General features: G+C 38.9%; 1 protein-coding gene across 4 annotated transcripts in view; it reads right to left on the bottom strand.

Annotated features, from left to right (window-relative positions):
• The window catches only part of LOC149800351 (uncharacterized), a 43,474-nt gene extending 37,569 nt beyond the window's left edge, over window positions 1-5,905 (bottom strand). For 2 of the 4 annotated variants that reach the window (XM_089959967.1, XM_089959970.1), the window contains exon 1: window positions 158-317. The gene's annotated coding sequence lies outside the window, so the exon portion shown is untranslated. Of the gene's footprint in view, window positions 1-157; window positions 318-4,995; window positions 5,015-5,780 lie in introns of those variants that run through there. The other 2 variants (XM_089959968.1, XM_089959969.1) reach the window with 2 other exon arrangements.
• Window positions 5,906-12,882: the final 6,977 nt, after the last annotated feature.

The following is a 12,882-nucleotide window of genomic DNA, read 5'->3' as shown; positions in this document are numbered from 1 at the left end:
AATTTTGCATAAAACAGTATCAAATTAAGTTCATTATTATAATCGTAAAGCTTTCGATAGTAAAACAGCGTGAGTACTAATACATGTAATATCGTAACTAGGTGGGTGGGTGTTGTCAACATTGACAGTCAATATTAATTTATTCATTAATACATACTGTTATTCAATACCAGATGATGTTTAGTATTATTCTCAGGTATATTTAATATTCTCATATAAACTGATCATAAATTATCCTTTGAACTCTTTAATATCACAGTGTTATTATGCTGGGAATACATGTACAACTTTTCCAGGCCTCGTTTCCAAATTTGTCACATTTGGAACACTCCCGTCGTTATCTGGCATAACGGTTATGGGTCGCTTACGACATCACTTTTCTTAAAGTTAAACATTTATTTGTATTGCAAATTTTGACCCACAGCTGCTCGACGCGAGCTTGATGTTGAGAAGAAAGAAAAAAAAATCTGACGGAAAATAATTATAGAGAGTGACAAAACTACCTTAGAATACCCCCATGACCCGTTCTGACGTAGGATCCTTTCTATCATAATATAATATATAATATATTACTAGAGAGAGGGTCCTATGTCAGAACGGGTCATGGGGTAATCTAAGGTAATTTTGACATTCTGTATGATTTTTTTTTCATTCAGATTATTTTTTTTTCTTCTCAACATCAAGGTGGCGTCGAGCACCTGTGATTTGAATTTGTTGCAATGCAACATTAGTCGAAGTATGCCGAAGTAAGTTCAAGTAGGTACATGTTGAGATTAAATTTCTTGAACGAAACGGACCGTTGCTTACAGTTCCAGTAGGCATAATATATTATTATTCGTTTTGTTAAAGAATAATATTTCAATTTAATCCGATTTCGGCATTCCCGGCTTTCATCCCATTCCAGCCAACTGAAATGTAGGCCAACGAAACTTGAAAATGGGTCCATTTCTTTTGTGAGAATTTGAATTTATTAGAGAAAAGACATCCGAGGATGTAAAGTTTGACTAAAACATTATGACTTTACTTTGTAGAAGAACCTGTTCAGGATTTGCGAGGGTCACATGAAGACCTCCTTACGTTTAGACAGTGCGTGGGAAAATCATTTACTATTTTTTTTGTTTTTTATTACTACGAATACATATAAGGAAGTGTGCCAAGAAAGGTAACTCTTTTGTGTATTATTTTCAGCACATCCGAATTCCTAGTTATTGCACGATATCTACATAAGTAAATGCAGAGTAAATAATGTTTAAAGTAAATTTTGGATAGCTCTTATAGCTAAGTTTTGAAAACCTTTTTCTCGTTTCTCTTCTACACTCTGTTTAAACTTAATAATTTCTGTTTCGTTTAATTTAATATCTGAATCTGAATATTTATTGTTAAGTTTTTAATCAGCAACTTCAGCTTAAATATCTGCTTATCAGTTCAATAGCATTCAGACAGTATGTTAATGATTCTATGAGGTCAAGTCAAGTGTTTCTTGCATAACCTTTCAGATAATGTTTGATACAATTTAATAGAAATAGGAAATATAATAATAATAATAAGAAGAAGAAGAAGAAGAAGAAGAAGAAGAAGAAGTGCAGGTTTGAATATAGAGCAAGTGGGTGTTTCTCAAGGCTCTTTCCTATAGTTATTTGTTATATTGTAAAGCTGCTGAGTGTTTCTCAAGACTTCGTACATATGCACCTACCGGTAGTTATTATTGTTAGAGCCATTGACATTTTCTCAAGGTTTTGTTTATATGAATTTAATGAAAAGTTAGCAAATGTTTCAAAGTCTATAAGTAAACAATAATTTTACTATAACATCTAAACATTAAACTTTGACATTGATAAATGTTAATATCAATTTTTCCAACTGCACACTACCATTTTGATATAAAAGCAATGAGGTATTATTTGGGAGTGATGCACCTGATATTGAATCTTGAAATTTTAGTGCCCTACAATTTTGTGACAGTTAATAAACCAGATGAAACTTAAATATAAGTCTGCATTTTATCACTAGTCCCATTCTTATTGTAAGGATTCCCCACTTCATCAGAGAATCAGGTACCTCTTGGAGTTAAGGTCTAACGAGAGTTTATCAGCCACTGAGAGCATAGTGAGTCGTTGAATGGTCACCGGAAGTTTAATGGCCAACGATACCCCGTAACAATATATGTCACGAGCTTCGCCAGGGAGTCGATACAAAATCATTTTTGATACACCGTGTGAAAGATTCATTTTACACACAACCTGCTCTAGTTGTATTCTAAGGTGCCATTGGTAAGATTTCGCTCCAAAATAATTAAACTTTGAAACAACTAATAGCTGCTTTACTTCAGCTATGGATTTATATGTGCATGTATCTCGTCCTGTTAAAATTTCTTGTAAATAGATGTGTTAAATTAAAATAATTGACTCACCCCAACCACCCGTATTAGGCATAATTGTGTGCAAAAACGTGACATATAAAAGGCTGTTAAACGTAAGTACAATTTGTATTCAAAAGAGAAGACACTACTATTTGCCAGCCTATAACCCAAAATTTCCATTTCTCAGAAACAAAAAGAAAAACATAAACGAAACCTCCAAAAACTTACATGTTGGTTTATAATTTCACTAAACAATTTTAAGGTAATTCGACCTACTTATGGTTGGATATATCATGCATCAAAATGCAAATGACAAGAAAACAAAGAACGAATGGATAAGAATTCAATCATACTTATGGTTGGATATATCATGCATCAAAATGCAAATGACAAGAAAACAAAGAACGAATGGATAAGAATTCAATCATTATTAAAGCCTGTAGGCGAAACAAAACTGTTTGAAAATATTAATGTATAATCTAAATAGACAGACAGATGCAAAGTCGAGTATTTACTAATGCACATTACCTTCATATCCTTCCATTATGTTCTCATCTGACACAATCAGATTATTGATTTTTTCTGTTAGTTTAATTTTAGATGACTCTTTTTTTCTGTACAATTGATACTCTGACATGGGTATATTGATTTGAATGTATTATAATTTGTACTTTAGAATTTTCTCATGTTCTTCCAACCTTAATCTACCCACCATTCGTCTTTGGTAAGTAATATTACGAGATACTGTATATAAATACCTATATAAATACCTATCCTAAAATGATTCGCAGAAAATGACGAATGCTTCTCTACTGGATCAAGTAACGGCTTGAACATAATATAGACAAATATGTTTAGTGTGGTCAAAAGTAGAGAACGATCCAGATTAAATCTAAATAGCTTTGATAATCAGTATCATTCGATATATGTCTTAATCTAAAGTAGATATTATTGTCCAATGTTTGTGTCGTATATTGTTTTGTTTTGAGGTATTTTAATAATTGTTTATTGTTCACATATATGTACAGGTGCTACGGTAGCTCATTTGTTGTAGCGACAGATTCGAAATCAAAGAACCCGGAGTTCGATTCCCACCAAGGACATCTTCGGTCGTAAGCCTCGGAGTGTATTTTTTCTTTGGGCAACGACACTTAGTTCGCTTTTCTTCAGCATGTTGCAACCATCACAAAGAATCATTATACCTATTCATTTATCAGTCAAGGAAAGAAATGATAGACATTCACTATGCATAATTTACCTTCGAACTCATTCTCATACATTTTGTTTTTCTCAACAAATGACACATAACAGCTTGAACATCTTTAATAACTTCGAGAGTAATAACATATCTTACGTTGAAGGAAATTCGTAACGAGCAAATAAATTCTCCAGTTGAATTATAGATTTCTGAATCATACATACGTTCGTACATAGATACATGCATAAAAATATACACGTTAATACATATGTACGTGCATACATATACATACATATATACATACGTACGTACGTACGAGCGTACGTGCGTATGTACGGTCGTGTGTACGTACACACACACACACACACCTACCTACCTACCTACATACATACATATACATACATACAACATATTTATGGCATGAAATTAGGATTTGAACGCTTCTTCCCAGATATAGAACGAACGGGACTTTTCAGTCTTTGAAATTATACACCGCCCTTGCTTCTCGAACACGTTACCAGGTAGAACTCTTCTCATTCCTTCTCATTAATCTGTCTATCCATTAGCAATCTATCCATCCATTCACATAGTCATTCTTCCATCCATACATACTTCATTCCTAACTTTCATATATCAATCCAGATTATTTAACATTTTAACGTAAATTTCACTTTTACCCAGTTATGTTCCGCTATATTATTACATTGGTAACATGAAATCTTCATTTATTCATACCAGGGTTAAATAAGATAAAAAGGCTCCTGTGATTTAAACAATATTTTTCATACTTATAGCATATCGTGCACATGTGGAGAGCACTATACGACAACCTGCCATTATATTCCTAATTGTAAAAAATATTCAGTACCGAGACCAAGATTAATGCCTTGCTTAACCAATTATTGATAATTGTTAGTACTAACGTCCTGCTGTTTGGATAATCTTAGTTATCAAATGACCTACATACCCACATCTTTGAAATCTCGTAGACCAACATTTCCCGTCCAAGAAAACACTTCCTTTTAGCATGATCCCCATTTTGCACGTACTAAGGAATCACTTTATTATCCCTTCTTCTCCCCCCTTCTTTTCTTTAAATTACATGTTGTACACTTAGTATGCATTAAGTTTGTTTAATTTGATTCCATTCTTTCCTCACAGTAGTATAATGAATTTTTCATTTTCCGTTTGTATTAATTCACCGTGTTTCTGATCCACTCGTAAGTATATATACGTATTGTCAGTCCTTACCACTTTTCATGTATCTACTATTGTATTTAGAGAAGAGTTGTTGCTAAGTCGTGTGAATTTGTAGCCCGATTCCATGTTATGTAAATATGGAAATAAAATTTGTTTAAACCAGATCGATGTATATATATATATATATATATAGAGAGAGAGAGAGAGAGAGAGAGAGAGAGAGAGTCTTAGATACAACCTTTTCTGTATGCATTAAAATATCCCGCAATACTGTTCAAATCGAGGCTAATGGTCGATAAGTCGATAACGTGTGTACACAACCAAGCAAATATAGGTACATTTCACCTTGTTTCCTTGGGAGATCAATAGCTTTTCTTTTATTAAGCGTGTCTACTGTATGTTTCCTGCACATCTATAGTAAAGGGTGTGGGTTGAGATACAGCTGGGGTGCGATTTCTCGGCCGAATAACAGATACTAGGTGTATTTAACTATATATGATGTGTGTGTGTGTGTGTGTGTGTGTGTGTGAGAGAGAGAGAGAGAGAGAGAGAGAGAGAGAGAGAGAGAGATTGCTTCGAGAGCCGAATCTAATCTATTATGATGTAAAGACTTACAAAATAGAATTAGTACATGTGCCAATTCACTGGGTAAGATTCTAACATGTCTGTGTGTATGTGTGTCTGTGTGTGCAGGGCGGATGTATGGATATTTTTGTGGCTAATCTACGTAAGCGATAGTTTTCAAACAGAATTATTGGTTTAGTGATCAGGGTAAGTTAGCACACTCTAGAATTGTCAGGGTACACTACACTGGTACAACGGATAACACCGTATTGAGCTGTCAAAATTTATATTACTCGAGGAGGTATCAGCAGATTGCAAGATATTTACACGGTGCTTAAAGTGTATTCTTTTCTGTGATTGCGACAATAATCATGACTACATGAGTATACAAGTGTATTTGTTTATGTGTGTAAGGGAGAGAGAAAAAGAAAGCGAGATCAAGACAGACAAATAGATTACCTTTAATACTGTTGTACCGTAACGTGCAGTCTAAGAAACCAACATGTGCACCATTTGTATGCATCTATTTGACATGCAGGTTTACAATAACCTCATTCAAAATATACTTCCTTGTTAGTTTCCAGGTGTAATGCTCCCATACCATTTTGACCTAGGTAGTCAAGGTACAGGTAAACCTTCAGAACATTGAAGATTACCACACAACAAACTGTGTATTTATTGTTGTTATAATTGTGTTAGATTAATGTGATGTTATTTGGATTTTTAACGTAGCTTTAAGAATTTTTCAGTCATATCGCTACGATGTCTGCAGTGTGGCAGTTTATAGTGATGTCTAGCACTGGGGCATCATGCCGCGGACATGTAGCATGATGTCCCACCCAGTCACATTATCCTGACACCAGGCCGACCAGTCCTAACACTAACCTTTTAATGCTGAACGCCAAGCGAGGCAGCTGTTAGTACCATTTTTTTTAAGTCTCTGGTATGACTCAACCGGGGATCGAACCCACGACCTCCCGCATCCGAGGCGGACGCTCTAACCACTAGGCCACCGGAGCGGTCTGTTAGATTAATAGGAACTAGTGAGAAAATATTTTCCCGTCAACTGCGTACCGAGCTTTTTCTTGGAGGATTATTATTAGAAAGCTGCATGTAGCATAAATATACTAGAACAAAAACACAAAATTTGCAGCTCAATTATCAGGATTATTTGGGGTGGAAAATTATCTCGAATAAACAGGGGAAAACAAAATGAGGAATAAATTGCTTTTACAAACAGCAAAAGCTTTTGAAACATAAATATATCGTTCAGCGGTTTCTTTCCTAGCGACCGTAAAATGTAGTGATTTCGTTCGAAATTGCGAGCTTTAAGTGTTGCGATTGTAGATATAAAGAGATCATATAATTGATACAATAACATGCTCTCTCTGTCAGCTACTTGACTCAGTTCTCCACCGCAAACTGTTTACTTCATTTTCAGTAATTAAGATCTATTAGTGCTGGATTGGCCAGATTTACGGCATACACATCATTGGATAGGTGTTTGTGTACAAATATGCCATGGATGACAAGCCAACTAAGCCGTGGTGAGTCGAGGGCAAAACATACGTTTCCTTTCTAAATATAAGAGGACAAAGCCAATATTAACGCCAACATCAAAAGTGCCCAGCTGCAGACATATCACAACAAGATGAAGCTGATTAGGTATATCAATCAGTAAGAGACATCAGAAAGACTTCAGAAAAGGACATTACTAACAGAAGTAAAGTCTAGATTTGAACGTAAGGATACAACCTAGCCATCCGATAAATCTAAGTCTGACTTTAGGTGGAGCAATCCCAGGTTTACCTGAAGCAAAATAAAACTAATGACGTTAGGCCTTGATCGTTGTTGGAAGTGACAAAACATTATTAGTAGTAAGGTGGGACGGTCTAGGGACTAGGGGAGTTCCATGTTAAAAAGGCAATATCCACTCTGGGGACTACGTAAATTTAACATGGGAAGCAATATCCACTCTGGGGACTATATAAATTTAACATGGGAAAAAAAGGCATCCACTCTGGGGACAAGGGAATTTAACATGGGAGAAAGGAAATATCCATTCTATGGACAAAGGCAATTGAACAATGGGAGAAAAAATATCCATTCTAGGGGCAAAGGCAATTGAAACATGGGATTTTTTTTTAAATTAAAAAAATAAAATAAAAAAAGAGGGTTGGCAATGGAAAGTCAATCTCTTTTCGAGACCTATGAGTGGCCCTGAAAAGGGCCTTTGGATTTATGTTAATATGCCCTTAACATAAATGGCATCTGCGGCATCTTCTTGTCCTCAAGCTGCGTCTTAGTGTAGGGCCATAAATCAGAGTCCTCTTGAGGCAACCTTGTCTTTCCACATAGACTCTTCGTATCCACAGACTGGTGTCTGACTTGTGGACAACTGTCCACTTGGATCGGACATACATTAGCATGTCCGTCCTAAACATCATTGAAGACACAAGGGTGGATGATTCCACTGCTGTCCACATCTTGAGGCGACGAGAACAGGTGAATCAATGCAGTGAACTGCGCTTATTTATAGGTAGAGGGAGGATTGAAACGGATTGAGTTCATTGACCAATCCAAACACGCGTTACAAAATTCAGTCAGTCCGCATCCAATCCCAAGAGAACAGTCTGTGACGTCACGTGGTCTATATAGATTCGCTAGCGCCTGTGTGCAGTCAATCTATGCGACAGTGATTCAACATGACGGAAACTCAGAAAACGATCCATTGGGGTGCACCAGCAGTGGAGACCGCCCAAGGGAACCCGGACTTACTTTCAGAAGAGGTAAACTGGGATTTTGTGGATTTTCTTACCTCGCAAGAATTTGTTCCGGAACCTTCGTCACCTTCATTACCGCAAGTGGAGAATTTTAGACAGAGACAGAAAGAAGAATTGGAGAAATTTATACAACGACAAAAGGAAGCGGAACAAGCTTTTCTCCTACAGCAACAGCAGCAAGAAGAAGAGGTAAGAAAAAAACAAGAAGAAGAAGAAGTAGCAGCAAAGAAACAAGAGGGTGAAAATCAAACGGTCACGGTACTGTTGGACATTTTAGCGGAGTTAAGAAGTCTGAAACAAATGTATCAGATTTCTTTATTACGACCGAAGAGAATACGACCTTCCCGAGCTAAACACATCAACCCTGTGACTAAGCCTACCGTACCACCCTTTGTGATTTCAACCCAATCATCATCAACAGTACGCAGTCCAGAAGTAGGCCTTGGCCGTGGCAAAGGCTTAAGGCAGTTAAAGTTGATTGCTTAAACTCACCCCTACACCAAAAACCAAAGGCCCTTTACAGGGCCACTCACGTCTCTCGAAAAGAGATACACTTTCAATTGCCAATAACTCAAAAATCAACAAAAAAACCCATTTTACCCCTATAGTACGTGTATATGAGTGCGTGAGTGTAGCTTCTTATTTAAAATCAAAACTCAAAGACACTTACCTTATATAATTAATGTATTCTTTTATCAATAGTTACAATCCAATTCACAATTCACAACATAAAACTTTAAAAAGTTCTTACACTCCTTCTGTCTCATTTTTTAGTCTCTCTGTTTTTTCAATTTCTTCACCGTCACAGTCTTTTCCTCCTCACTTTCTTCCCTTCTTCTTTTCTTCTCCTGTTTCTTTTTCTTCACCTGTCTGCTTTCTTCCTCTGAAGAATCCCTCTCTTCCTCTGAAGAATCCCTCTCTTCTTCTGAAGAATCCCTCTTTTCTTCTGACTCCTCTTGTTTCTTTTTTGGGCAATCTGGAGACCAATGTCCTTTTTCTTGACAATAATAACAGGTATCTTGACTTTTGTCTTTTCTAGCCCCATTTTTTCTTTTTTGACGGTCTGGACACTCTGAAGACCAATGCCCTTTCTTCTGACAGATATAGCCAGTATCTTGACTTTTATCTCGAAAGGAAGGAGAGTAGTCCGTTGGCTGGTCTGAAGAGAATTTTCTAATGACCCCTCGCAAAGCTCTGATGAAACGTCCGATTTGGCTAGTCTCTTCCATCGTTGTGCTCGGTTTGAGAGTGAAATGAATAGTGAAAGGACAAGACACACACCTTTTTATATACGCTGGTCTGCCAGGACTATAAATTAGTCTATGGTGTTTAAACTTGAGTCATTTGACGTTTTCCGCTCAAGATGAAACGATCCTATTCATTCGAGAAGAAAGAAGAAGAAAGTAAGAGGCAGAAACGTGATCTATCGCCTCGTACCAGGGCTGAAGTCTTGGCACAAATTCATGCCAGTGATTTTGAAGAGGACATGAGTGAACCAGAATCCGAACCCTCTAAACAAAGTTCACCACTCTTAGTCAACCCTGAAAAGTACTATTCCATTCGAGAGACGGAAAAGGGCTCCTCTAGAAAATTTAGAACCACGGCTTACAAATACTCAGTGAAGTTTAAAGATTTCAAGGCTGAAGTACCGTTAGAGAAAGCAGAAGGGTTCATCACTGGGGTGTGGGATTCTTTGCTCACTGCACTCAAGCGACAATGTCAACCCAAAGAAGACGGTCGCTTGAGACTTTCCATACAACACGACGGTTTGAAAACTCCTGTTTGGATCGAGTTTAGCACCCCTGCAGAATTGACTGCTTCCAAAGTCATGGACAAGATTCAACACGTGCAACAATCTAATGACCAGTTTGACATCACCGATGGAAAAGCCACACTGGACATGACCCACGTCTCTCCTCCTCAAGGGACCGGACAACGCAATAAGGTGTTATTGGTGAACGACCTTCGCATCACCAAAACGAGCCTCGTCCGAATTCACAACCCTCAAGACCAGATGTGTTTAGCCAGGGCTATCGTGGTGGGACGAACCTATGCCAACAAGAACGACACGGTAGAATGGAAAAGAGCCTGGGAGAACATTCGAAAATCGAACCGAGCCAAACAACGAAGTGAAGCAGAACTCCTGTTACAACAAGCTGGCCTGTCCAAAGACACACCCTGCGGTATTCCTGAAATGCAAACATTGCAAGATGTCCTAGCTCCATTCTACACCTTGAAAGTGCACCCTCAGGAAGTGCGAGGGCCTCTGTTGTTTCGAGGCCAAGACTTTAAGGATGGAAAATACATTCACCTTTATCATCACGATGACCATTTCGATACCATTACCACTATCACTGGATTCCTGGGATACAAATATTACTGTGAGAAATGTGACTATGGTTATAATAATCGAGAGCAACACAAACATTGCGGATGATAATGCTCAGGATGTTTGGCCTCTCCACCCTGTCTGAGCGAAGAACAAGAAAGAGTACATTGTCCTGCTTGTCTGCGCACGTTTGTCAGCCCTGCTTGTTACCAACAACATTTGAAAACACAAGGTTCACAGCAGAAATGTGCTTGTCAACTGCTGATATTGTGCCCTACATGTGGACAAGGCCTACGTACCAATAATGCCAAGACACACGTATGTTCGGGAAAGAAAAAATGTCACATTTGTCACCACATCGTGGACTTGGAACACGAATGCTACGTGCAAAAATACCAGCCCCCAACAGAGAAAGAGGACGGTCACAAGAAGAAAGGCAATTTCATCTTTTTTGATTTCGAATGCATGCAAGAGACCGGTATTCACATTCCTAATTTTTGCGTGGCTCATCGAGCGTGCGAGAAGTGCATTCAAGAACCTATCTTCAGTCATTGCCCTCATTGCAGCAAGATTCCCGGAGGGCGTGAAAAAATCTTTCGAGGACCGAACACGTTAGCCGATTTTGCCCAATGGGTCTTAGACCCCATCGACAAGACGTGGAGCCAAGAGGACATCGAACGTTACGGAGATTGTCATCGTCATGCCACGGTGATGGCTCACATTTTCTCCGGAATACGATGGACAGTTTCTTCTCAGATACTATACGGAACATGGCATCGAACGTCCTAAAGTGACTTTGAACGGAGCCAAAATCATTTTCATGCAAGTGGGACAAGTGCAGTTTAAAGATTCGACTCGTTACTTGGCCATGCCTTTAAGCCGAATGCCTAAAACGTTTGGAATGACAGAAATGGCTAAAGGGTACTTTCCACACTTTTTCAATATGGAAGCCAATCAATACGCCGTTCTACCCCATTTACCTGAGGCTCACTATTACGACCCTGACAATATGCGTACCGAACAACGAGAAGCTTTCTACGCTTGGTACCAGGTTCATGCCTCCGACCCCTTCGACTTTCAGGAAGAAATGTTAAAATATTGTCGTTCCGACGTGGACATTTTACGGCGTTGCTGTGGAAAATTTCGAGAACTGTTCATGGAACACGGAGGGGTCGATCCTTTGAAAGAAGCTTGCACCATTGCCAAAACGTGTTCCTTAGTGTATCGACAACGATTCATGCCTGAAAACACCGTGGCTGTCATCAGTCCTCAAACGACCCACTATGTCAAACGTCAATACTCGGTCAAAGCCCTACGTTGGTTACATTACTTGTGCGACAAGGAAGACAAATGGATTCAGCATGCCCGCAACGGAGGGGGCGAAAAGACCATCGGAACGCATTCGGTCGATGGCTGGGACTTAGAAAACCCCAAGATCGTGTACGAGTTTAACGGTTGCTTATTTCACGGATGTCCCGTCTGTTACCCTGACCGTGGCACTAAAAATCAGTTTTTACAGCAAACCATGGAAGACTTGTACCAGGACACTTGTCAGCGACACCTAAAGTTAGAACAGCAAGGATACCAAGTGGTGGAAATATGGGAACACGAGTACGATCACCGTTTGAAAACCGATCCCGAATTTAAACGCCTCGTAGAAAGTTACCAGTGGGTGGACCCGCTGAACCCGAGGGATAGTTTGTACGGAGGAAGGACCAATGCCACCTGTTTGCTGTACCAAGCCGACGAAAAGAAAGGAGAAGAAATCAAATACTTGGACGTGTGTTCGCTGTATCCCTACGTGTGCAAATATTGTCGCTTTCCTCTAGGGCACCCACAATTGTTGACAGAACACATCGACCTGAAAAACATTCGACAATACGAAGGTCTGATCAAGTGCAAAGTTTTGCCTCCCACGGACTTGTACCATCCCGTGTTACCTCACCATTGCCAAGGCAAACTGATGTTTCCTTTGTGCCGTACTTGTGCCGCAATGTGCAACCAAGATCAACCTTGTCAGCACACCCAGGAAGAACGGGCCTTGACGGGAACCTGGGTCAGCGTAGAATTGTCCAATAATCTGGACATGGGATACCAACTGTTAGAAGTGTACGAAATTTGTCACTTTCCCAAGACACAATAATACCACAAGGGTGACCCCACTCAGAAAGGCATTTTCGCCGACTACGTGGATGCCTTTTTGAAACTGAAGCAAGAAGCCAGCGGCTATCCTTCCTGGTGTCACACTTCCGAAGTCGAAAAGACATTCAAAGAGAAATACTATGAACAAGAAGGCATCTCTTTAGACCACATCGAGAAAAACGAAGGCAGGCGATCGTTTGCCAAAGTGATGTTAAATTGCTTGTGGGGTAAAATGGCACAACGTCCGTGTTTACCCAAGACGAAATATTTGACAGAACCTTCACGCTACTTCCAGATGATTCACGAC

The sequence above is a fragment of the Sinohyriopsis cumingii genome, chromosome 5 (genome assembly GCF_028554795.1).
Source record: "Sinohyriopsis cumingii isolate HCF-2022 chromosome 5, ASM2855479v2, whole genome shotgun sequence".
Classification (NCBI taxonomy): domain Eukaryota; kingdom Metazoa; phylum Mollusca; class Bivalvia; order Unionida; family Unionidae; genus Sinohyriopsis; species Sinohyriopsis cumingii.
The sequence above is the reverse complement of the archived record's forward strand: the minus strand, read 5'-3'. Positions and strand labels throughout refer to the sequence as shown.